We start from the raw sequence: 10,934 nt of genomic DNA, 5'->3' as shown, positions 1-10,934 counted from the left end.
ATGTTGGACCCAGAGGAATATCTGGAAATGACTGAGCAGCTTCCAATGGACCTGCATGACCACCTCACCAAGATTTGCGAGATGGACCTGCAGGTGCAGAATGCAATGGATCACCTAAAACAAAGAGTCAGTGAATTCTTTACGAATGCAAAGAAAAATAAACTGGAGTAGAGAGAAGAGCAAATGGCATCCATCAAAAAAGATTACTCTAAAGCTTTGGAAGATGCAGATGAGAAGGTCCAGTTAACAAACCAGATATATGACTTGGTAGAGTGACACTTGAAAAAGCGGGATCAGGAACTGGCTAAGTTTAAAATGGAGCTGGAAGTTGATAATGCTGGAATTACAGAAATGTTAGAGAGGCGATCTTTAGAATTGGATACTCCTTCACAGCCTGTGAACAGTCACCACACTCATTCACATAGGCCAGTGGGAAAAAGGAAATATAATCCAAACTCTCACCATATGACAACAGCTCATATTCCTGAAAAGAAGTTTAAATCTGAAGTCTTCTGTCTCCCCTTCCATCAGATACCTCTAAGGAAAGTATGCTAGGGTGTCGAAATAATAATTCTACAGCCTCTTCTAAGAATGGTTACAACGTGAATTCCTCCCAGCCTGTGGCATGCTGTAATATTGGCTCACTATCTTCAGGAACTGGTGCAGGGGCAATTGCCACGGCTGCTGCTCAAGCCGTTCAAGCTACAGCTCTGAGGAAAGAGGGATGGAGAACCTCAAGTTTAGAAGCCAGTGGTGACGCATTTAAGTCCACAGTGCAGTGCTGCAATGACAAGAGGCAGTCGGGACAAATAAAGGTAGTCATTTCATTTGGGAAAGAGAAAACTTCAACCTCAACATTTTATATAGGACTTTCAAATAGATAAACAGTGCATTTCCAGGCAACCACTTAAAGGATTTACATAAACAATCCAATAAGATCTTGAACTTGAATTTTATGGGTTATATTTTAATAATGTAAGTAAAGTATTTATGCACTCCTGGTGTACTATGAATATTATTCCAGTTAGCCTTCGATCATTTCAGTGGTCAACACACGCAGACATTTGTACTTCTCAACCATTTTCTCAAGTCATGGGCATTCTGTGACTTAGACTTCAGAGAATTCCAAGGATGATTTTAGGAGAAGTGTTTTTATGCTCCACAGGCAAGTTCTGCTACATGTGCTGTACTCCAGAGCTGTTAACGTCACACTGTATATAAATAGCTGTAAAAACAAAAAACAAAAAAGTCAGTGCTTCTAAAAGGAATTTAAGATAATGGTTTTTTAAAGGTCTTTCTAATAAGCTTTGTTTCTGTGTGAAACAAAACTCAGCAGGCTGAAGGAAATGGTTCATGCAGAAAAGTGTTCATGATTCTAGAGTACCCAGGTACGTAAACAGAAACTCCTGTCAGTAAAAACGAGTCTGTGCATGAGCCTTTATATGTTTCTGTGTCTAGATAGAGTGCAGCTCATGAGGGTGGGTGGGGGAAGGTCTGAAGGGGAAAGGGCGTTAAAGTGATACATTTTTATACCAAATGTGTTTCTTTTTTATGCAAGTAATCCTTGTAATTGGAATTTTACTAGGTGTTAAAGTTTTTTTTTCAATTAAAAAAATAAAATACAATAAAGGACATTATAAAGAGTGAAGGGCCTTGAAATTGGATAACTGCTATACCCAACATGATTGAATCTCAGAAACACAATGATCAGAATGAAAACCAAGACAAGAATTTATTACTTCACTTTAAACTTCAACAAGGTGAACAAGAAGGATATGTATTCAGTAATTCATAAATAGCTATACACTGGGGTCAAGAAGAGAATCATCACAGTCTGAAGGTAATGACAGTTTTGTAGGACAGGAATGATCAAATATTGGCTGATCCAATCAAATTTCTGTCTCCATGGATACAGTGCTTCTTTGGTAGGAATATATCCTACCCATGAATTTCTTCAAGGTTGCCTTCGGATCCCTGTATCTTCTCCACATCTGTCAAACTTAAAAGCATACATGTGGTAACATTTAGGAACACTCAGATGGTACAGAATAAACTCCTCCTGTGAAAACATCTTTTTCCAAATCATTAAATTCACCTTTTTATAATAAGTTCGTGGTGACAAACTTTGTAAGAGAAATAGAGAGTGAACATATCGTTTTGAGGGCCAACATTCAACCCATTACAAAGCTGTCATATGTTTGACTCCGTGCAAAGATCTATTTACAACTGACCCAGAGAAGAACAGGTTGCCGTCTCTGGGAACCATGCCTGAGTATTGAGTATTGGCTGCCACCAATTGCTGATCCTGATGAGAGCTTGTCCTTGAAGACATTGTGAAAAACAGAATTAATTCCCCACTCATCCTGGACCTTCCCCACCTCTGAAGTCCATACTGCAAGATCACTCTCTTTATTGATTGATCCAGCTACACCGGGAATTTCTTGTTCTTATTAGAACTGAAAGCTTTTCCACTGAAGAAATCAATTGTGTAACAATTTTCTCATATGACTGAGATAATCTGATCACGCCAGTTTATAGATCATGAAACAATGATAGATGCAAATGTGGCCTCAGAAGGAAATGGTTGACAAGTGAGTGGTCTCACTAATTACGGCATTGGGAAGTAAACTAAAGTTCAGCTGCCTTGCCCTACTGTACTTCTAATCTAAGTTGTAATTGATAAGAATGCATCATGGGCTTGGGGGAATCTAACCCGTAGGTATGATCATTGGCTTGTTTCAATGCTTCCACTGTTCTATTCACTTCCTTCAACTTTCCTTCTACTGAAATCATGCACACAGAAAAATCACTAAAACTAGTACCCCCTGTTTCAGTCTCTGCTTCTAAGGAAGCTAAACAAAAGAATTGAGTGAGACACCCATGTTTTAGGTAGACAACAAGATCACAGGAGACAATGTATTTCACCAGTGAGTTTCCTCAAGTCTCCCATCACATCCCTTTTCCTCTGGCTGTAGAAGAAGGGGCTTATCTTTTGAGGAACCACGCAGTACATCATTGAGATCACTGTCATTTTCCTGGGAGAATACAGACTGAAGAGCTAAGTGCACCCCAACTGCTGTCACATAGGACAAAGAAACACTGAAAGGTGAGACACACGTATAGAAAAAGCTTTGTACTTCCCCCTGAGGACTGAATTTCCAAAACAGATTAGACAACTGAAGTGTAATAGAAAATGGTTCCAGAGAGAAAAATACCCCAGGTAAGGCTAATCATAAAATATATCAGAGCATCAGTGGTAAGAGTATCAGAACAGCCCAGCTTGATGACCTCAGCATAGAAGTGGGTACGTTCAAGTTTTGTGCAGAAGAACAGCCACACCACCATCAGACTGGAGAAGGGTGCTGACAATCTGATGAGTAGGACGAGCAGCATCAGAAGAATAAAGAGTTGGGGGTTTGTGATGACTGTTACTACTCAGTGGGAGGACATGGCCACATAGCAGTCATAGGCCAGTAACACAAGGAGAACGTTTTCCAAACCTGTAAAAAATAGGACCCAGCTTGTCTGGATGAGGCAGTCTGTGTAGCTGATGGATTTGCTATGTGTCTGGATATTACAATAATTCATTGAATCTCTGTACAAACTTAACTAGAGAGATGTTCTTATCATCATTTAACAAGTAGAAAACTAAGGCACAGAGAGAATATGTCACTTTCTCAGTGTCTTTCAGCCAGGAAGTGAGAGAACTGGACATCAAAGACATAACAGAGAGAGCTAAATGGCAATTATATTACACTGTATAAATGTATCAAAGTAACACTGTATACCTTACATTTACAAAATATTTTGTGTCAGATTTATTCAATAAAAACTTGGAAGAGAATTTATCAGAGAGAGAAGATGAAGAGCGCAGACACAAATTTTAAGAGAAATTTATGTATATATAATAGATGTTATTGGAAACGAACTAATCAAAAGGGGAATAGATGATGAAGGAGAAAGGGTAGATTTCTTGTAGCTCTCTTCTAAAGTAGGCAAGAGTGATGAGCTCTGTGCACAACAGGAAGTGTTGGTCCTCATGAAGAAAAAAGACAAGGAAACACATTAGCCTCAAGAAAAATTAGAGAGCAAGTCAACTTGGAAACTTTATATAAATTAAATTCATCAGTGATGAACTTGTCATGAAATACCACAATTCGTAAAGGAATGATTTCATGTAAAAGCCAAGATATGGAAGCTCCTAAATGCCTGTCAGTGGATTAACAGATAAAGACGATGCAGGACACATATACAATGAAACTTTTTTCAGCCCTTAGAAAGAAGGAAATCCCATATTTGTGACAACATGGATGAATATGGAGGACATATACTCAGTGAAATAAACCAGACAAGCAGTTAAACATTGCATGGTTTCACTTATATTTGAAATCTATGATGGTCAAACTCATGGAAGCAGAGAGTAAAACCATGTTCAGTGAACACAGAGGGTATTAATTTACTTGAAACTTTAACAAGCTCAAGAAGAAACAAATTTGTTTAGTGAGTTGTATAGTAATAGATATATGGAAGGTAACAGGGTACATTAGGTTCTACAAAACTGACAGTATTTTAGGACAAAAGAAACCTTTTCTCTTTGTATCTTCCCATCTTCTACAGTCTACCATCATCCCAGTTTTATTTAGAGAATATTTACTCTTTGCCCACACCTTGCCAACTCATCGAAATTAAGTAGGAAAGAATACATAGCTTTTGACTTGAGTAATATATCAAGTCTTCAAACTACCTGGAATACCAAAACCAAAAAATAGTGATTCTGGATTTTAGGGCAGTTGATCTCATTGTGCCTTGTATCAGCATCAGCTAGAGGACATGATAAATCACAGATTGCTGGCATCCATGATCAGAGGAGCAGATTTAGAAGTTTCATATGAGCTGAAAACATGCCCTAACAAATTCCCAAATGCTGATGCTGTTCTGGAGATTCCCCTTGTAGGACCACTACTGAGCATTGACTATTTGGGGAAATAAATGATAACATCAGTGCAGGATGGAATAGACCCAGGACACCTCCTGAACGGACGGTGAAGATCATCAGTGCCCTACAAGATCAGCTCCGAGGGAGTTTAGGATCACGAGTCAAGTAAGCCTCTTCATTATCAATGAACTTCCAGATTCTGTCCTTTTAATTCCCCATGTAATGTCAGCAATCTATGATTTCACACCCTATCTTTCAATGTAAATTTTCTAATTAATAGTAACATTACAGAATGCATAATAATAAATGGAATAATTATGGTAAACTGCTACCACAGCCACCTCTTCTAGTATTTATGTAGCTCTAACTATTAGCAGGCATAGTTTTCATACATTTGCTTACATTAACTTTATTCTTCAACAGACCTATGAAATAGGTATGCACATCAACTCCCCTTTTACCTATGACTTCACATAAAGATAAAATGAATGCAGTCATGGGTACATGGACATATTGATACATGGCACCTGTTATGTGCTTTGGCAGTGAAGGGATTTGAGTCCCATAGCCAGAATTTCAGGCTGAGCATATACCACCACCAATATGTGACCTCTAAGTCGTGTGCAATTAGGCATCCAGAAGGATCGATCAGATTCCATCACCTGCCTCTTGATAACTTTCACTTGAGTGAAGACACAGCCTCCCCTAGCCTTCAAGATTTTCAATTCTCAGACAACACAGGTAGATGGTCGCAAGTGCAACCTCAAAATAGGATCCATGTTCAAGACCAAACATTATGTTTAAATGTCATGGAGTCATGGCTATGATTTTGATGAAATATTCATTTTTCCCTATTGCTAAGAATACAAATCTCAAACCATTATTCTTCCAAGGTGATATGTAACGTATCTTCTTTATCCATATTGGAAGAGTGGAATGAGAGGTGAAATACACGTATGGATTTGAAAAAAGAAAAAGAAAGCTACAACTTGTTGGTGTGCTAAGCTGAATGCCAGCATGGCAAAGGTAATCTTCAACACAAGTACCCAGGTTGCTGTTGTAGCTTCCCTGGTACAAACATGGTAAGATTTCAGAGAGAGAAAGGAAAATTTGGGCCTCTGTAGATTATCCAGGACAAACTCATCCTCTGAAAAGACTCTAATTCCAAATAAGTAACTTTCATCTATTTAACATCTATTATTAACAACTTAGAAGAAATAGGACATGGACATTGCATTTTAAAGGCCACTATTCATCCCATTACAAATATATCTTCTTAACTTCATGGAACATTACAACATAAGCAGGCTCAAGGGAGGACAGTTTTCTGTCTGTGGGCATCGTGTCTTGACAAGACGTTTCCATGTGGAATCACAACCTGATAACCCTGATTGGAACCAGTCCTAGAACCAAAAAAGATGAAAGAGATCTGAATGTATCCCTGCTCCTCTTGTCCTGTACATTCCGTTCTACTGAGTCCTTGTAATGACAGATAACTCTATTGTTTGGGGATACTGGAGTCAGATATCCTTGTTCTTAGAAATGAAGGCATTCTCACTGATAAAGCTCATGTATCTCACAAAACCTTCTCAAACCACTGGGACAACCTATTATGCAAATTTCATAAAATAAAACTCAGTATGGTAAATGCTAATGCTCCTCAGACGAATACCAATGGCCAGTCTAATCAATTACTACATAGGGCAACTCCCTTATTGTACTACAGACCAGACTCTGGGATGCAGCTGTCATGCCCCTACCACGAGTTCAGGTGGATGCTAGACTCTAGATATGACCACATATTGGCTTGTATCTTTCTCTTGACCCAGCCACCTACTTCAACTTTTTTGGTTTTCAGAACGATCCACAAAATAAAATTACTAAAACTGGAACCCTTGCCTCAGGCTCTGCTTCAGTGGAACCTGAGCAAAGAAACTGACTTTAGAGAACTGAAATCATGTGTCAATTCATCGAGTGGTACAAAAAGCAAAGTCTGCTTTCACTCCAGGTGAAAATTAACTTGGTATTATATTACCTAGGCTTTTAAGAAAAATTCAGAAAAAGAAGAAGCAAGCACTGTGGATCACTCACAGTTTTATGACATTGCCTCATTCTAGAAACCCCAGTCTGGAGTAAGTGGCACAATCACAGAGAAGAAGGTACCCCACACTGATGAGGTTCCACAAGGCTCCCTTCATGTTCCTGTTCCTCAAGCTGTAGATGAAGGGGTTCATCTTCTGGGGAACCAGAACATACATCACTGAAGCTGCTGCAGCTTCCTGGAAGAGTCAGTAACTGCTGAACCAATGCACACCCCAAAATCTGTCCCATAGAACAAGGGAAGAACAGACAAACGTGATCCCAGGTGGAAAAGGCTTTACACACCTCTTCCCGTGTGCATGCGCACCACCTTCCCAGGCGAGAACGTCAAAGATACCTGGGATGACGATGATGACGAAAAAACGAGGAAGTATCTTCTGTGCTATTTAATCCCTTGACACTTAGGTGCTAATGTGTGAACGAGGGAACCTGGATCTCACTGCCAAGGGGTTAAAATTGGGAATCTCAGTTGCTACTAAATCATAGTTAAAAAAAGTAATCCTAATAATGTTGTCATTGTTGCTGATTCCACAAGAGCCATCAGTAAATTGGAAACAAAGGTTGCAACAGGACAAAAAATTTGTGTAGTATTTACCAGCACCATTCAGTAATACAGCCTTAACCATACCTCCTTGAACTACTTCATAACTTGTCAAGAGAAGCAGTTTACAGCAAGGCATGTGGTGTGCACCTAGTATTAAAATTTCTTTGTCTTAAAATTGAGCATGAGGATATTAAAAAAAGACTTCTCAGTGTGAAGATACCGTGGCTGAAAACCACTAGTGTGATACTTAAAATCAGATGACCAAAGCCCCAACTTTGAAGCTGAAGAAGGTAAACCTCTCCATTATTGCATTACAAGTTGTAGAATCTCTTAAATGCAGCATAGACTGTCTAGTTATATTGATCAGACTGTTGTACTGCTGGAGTACTTCAAGTTGGAGAGGGGAAACTCTACCTGTTTTATTTGCCTCATTTAAGTGTCTGAGAAAGAAATCTCCTAGGCTGCAATGGAATAACTTTAACAGGGTTTTGGCCTTTACTTCCCTTTATAAAACATGCTCAGCAAACTGCACCAGTTACAGTTTGGTAAATGGTTATGTTAAAATTATGACATCTTCAATGTTTTATGAAGTGACTAATTTGATAAAATCACTATTGTGAGGACCTAAATTTGTGTTATTTACCGAGATATTTTTGGAGAGTAGATGTTGGTCCCTCCTGGCTTCTGACCCACAGATAAGGGAGGAGACGGGATGAGTTATCAAAGACCTGAAAGGCCAGCCAGGGGACTCAAGGTGTCACAGCACAAGAGTAATGCCGAGAAGGCACTCCTCGTATTTATTGAGCAAATCAACCCAAACATCCAAAGAATTCTGAGTAGGTGGTTCAACAGACGATCAACATGCAACTATTATCTGACCCTGAGTCCAGCCCTAGGGCGTGATGCTCCTCAAGGACACCGACACCATGTGAGGGCGGCAGGAGTTGTAGGAACTGTTTTGTCTTTACTTATTGTTACTGATCATGCATCAGGAGTTGCTGTGGAAAAAATCATGTCATATGCATTTGTACATCTGATTTCCATATTACTTGATTTATATATTATTCCCATTAATCCCACAGCAGAGAACACCACTCTTGGGACTAGAGTTCTCAATATGCTTATAAAACTTAATAGGTGCTTGATAAGTAGTTACAGCTTTAAAACAAAAATGAGTTGCCAGGTCCTTAAGTGTTATCCTAGGGCAACAAAGGTATAGGGCTGCCTTCCTCTTATTTATTTGGGGAAATTGTTTAGATACTAAAGCCTAACTAGGTACCTAGGGGAATTATTTATTTGGAGTAATTGCACTTATAACTCAGGTTATGGCTCTAAGCGTAGATTGGGTGATCTTCATTATATATTGCCTTTTAAGCAAATTAACCAAATTTGCATTTGGAGTCTTTTTTTGAAACCATCACAAAATCTAAAGTAGGGACAAAACAAAAGATGTTTTTAATTTCTCTTACATAGGAAATCGTGGTCTACGAAGCTTTGATTGAGGGTCCTAAGTGAAAGACAGGACCATTTAAATGACTTGAGGAATTAGCAAAGCAGTGACCACAGAGCAATAATGACAGAAAATAAAGATTGTTTTAAGACAAGGGCTAAGATTTTTTAGCAGTAGTAATGATAATACACTGAATTAAAAATCTATTTTATTACAGAGATCAGTGTCTAAGAAATGGAAATGTACCTTCTGTTCCTCAACTGTGTAAATAATATTAAATTCCTTTGAAACTGGAAAAAAATAGAAAAAACTTTATGCTTTCCCTCCACTGATGGCATTCTCAAAACAGAGGAGACAATTTGAGTATAAGAGAAAATTATCCCAGAGACAGAAACACCCACAAAGAGGGAAGTCACAAAATATATCAGGATATTATTGATGCAGATATCAGAACAGGCCAAGTTGATGACCTGAGCAAGTTCACAGAAGGAGCACGGGACTTCCCTGTTTGTGCAGAAGGACAGACACAACAACATCAAACTGTGGAGCAGGGCACTGCCAACGCTAAGGAGCAGAGAGAGCAGAATCAGCAGGACACAGGGCCGGGGGTCAAGATGACCGTGTACAGCAGTGGGTGACTGATGGCCACATAGCGGTCACAGGCCGTTGCTGCAAGGAAACAATTTTCAAAAACTACAAAGACCATGAAAAGCCAGCCTGGGTGAGACAGCCTGTATACGTGATGCTGATTCTGGGCTTGGATGTTCACCAGCGTCTTTGGTATTGTGGTTGTGTTTAAACAGATGCCATTAAATGACAGGTGGGAGAGGAAGAAGTACATGGGGGAGTGGAGGTGGGGGTCGGAGCAGATGGCCAGGATGATGAGCAGGTTCCCCAGGATGCTGACCAGGTTCCCCAGGACGCTGACCAGGTACATGGACAGGAACAGGCTGTAGATGAAGGGCTGCAGTTCTGGATCCTCTGTCAATCCCAGAAGAAGGAAATCTGGAACTTCTGTGTGATTTTGGGGTTCCATGGTATTTATGAACATGATGGAAAAGAAGGGGTAAAGGAAAAGAAATGAATAATCCCCAGCTGAGCAGCGGCATCAGTTGGGAACTTGGTAAAATGAACAGTGGTGGTAGCTCTCCACGCTTACTCTGGATAAATTCTGAGCTGAGGGCCATTAATTTACATTTCAACAAGCCCTCCAGAGGACTTGATATTTTCTAAAGTTTGAGGACCAGTGCTTAAAATAAAGTACTAACATTATTTATATTGTGAGCCCAAGTGGATAATCGTATCTTACTCTCTGCTACTTTCTCCCTCCATCACCACCTCTCACACCTCGTCCTCCATCCACTCCCTTTTTTTTGTTCCTTATTTTTACTGATCACCAACTCTTGAGCATACATTATATCTAGTGCTTAGAATGAAAGAATAGAACTTGGGTTTCCTTCAGAAATATTTCTTGCCTCCAACAAACAGGAAGAGGACAATGAAGTTATTTAATATATCTTGCAGTGTATGGTACCCAAACTTTGGCATGCCTCAGAATCACCTGAAAGTCTTGCAAAATTGCAAACATCAGCCCATCCATGAGGAAATTTGGGTATAAGGAGAGGTTCCATCCTGGACATGAAGCACACCATGCCCAGCAAAGACTGGGTCTGACCTTAGATCACCTGACTGCTGAGTTGCCTCTGTTGACCAACCTCTCTTAGTGCCTCTGCATAGTACAGCAGTAGCATTCCTAAACCAACACTCAGATTTCATTATTTCCATTAAAATTTTATGTTTAATTCTGAACACTACCTAAATATTTTCACTCCCTCACAAAGGATTAGTGTGTATCCAGGTCACAGCATCCAGTGAAGTATATGCTCTGCACTTGACAAAGAATA

The 10,934-nt window shown here is 39.5% G+C and overlaps 1 pseudogene; it reads left to right on the top strand.

Moving 5' to 3' along the window:
- On the top strand, nt 1-628 carry LOC118921330 (inhibitor of growth protein 3-like; annotated as a pseudogene).
- Nucleotides 629-10,934: the final 10,306 nt, after the last annotated feature.

The sequence above is a fragment of the Manis pentadactyla genome, chromosome 12, assembly GCF_030020395.1.
Source record: "Manis pentadactyla isolate mManPen7 chromosome 12, mManPen7.hap1, whole genome shotgun sequence".
Lineage (NCBI taxonomy): Eukaryota > Metazoa > Chordata > Mammalia > Pholidota > Manidae > Manis > Manis pentadactyla.
Note: the sequence above shows the minus strand (reverse complement) of the source record. Positions and strands in the feature narration are given on the sequence as shown.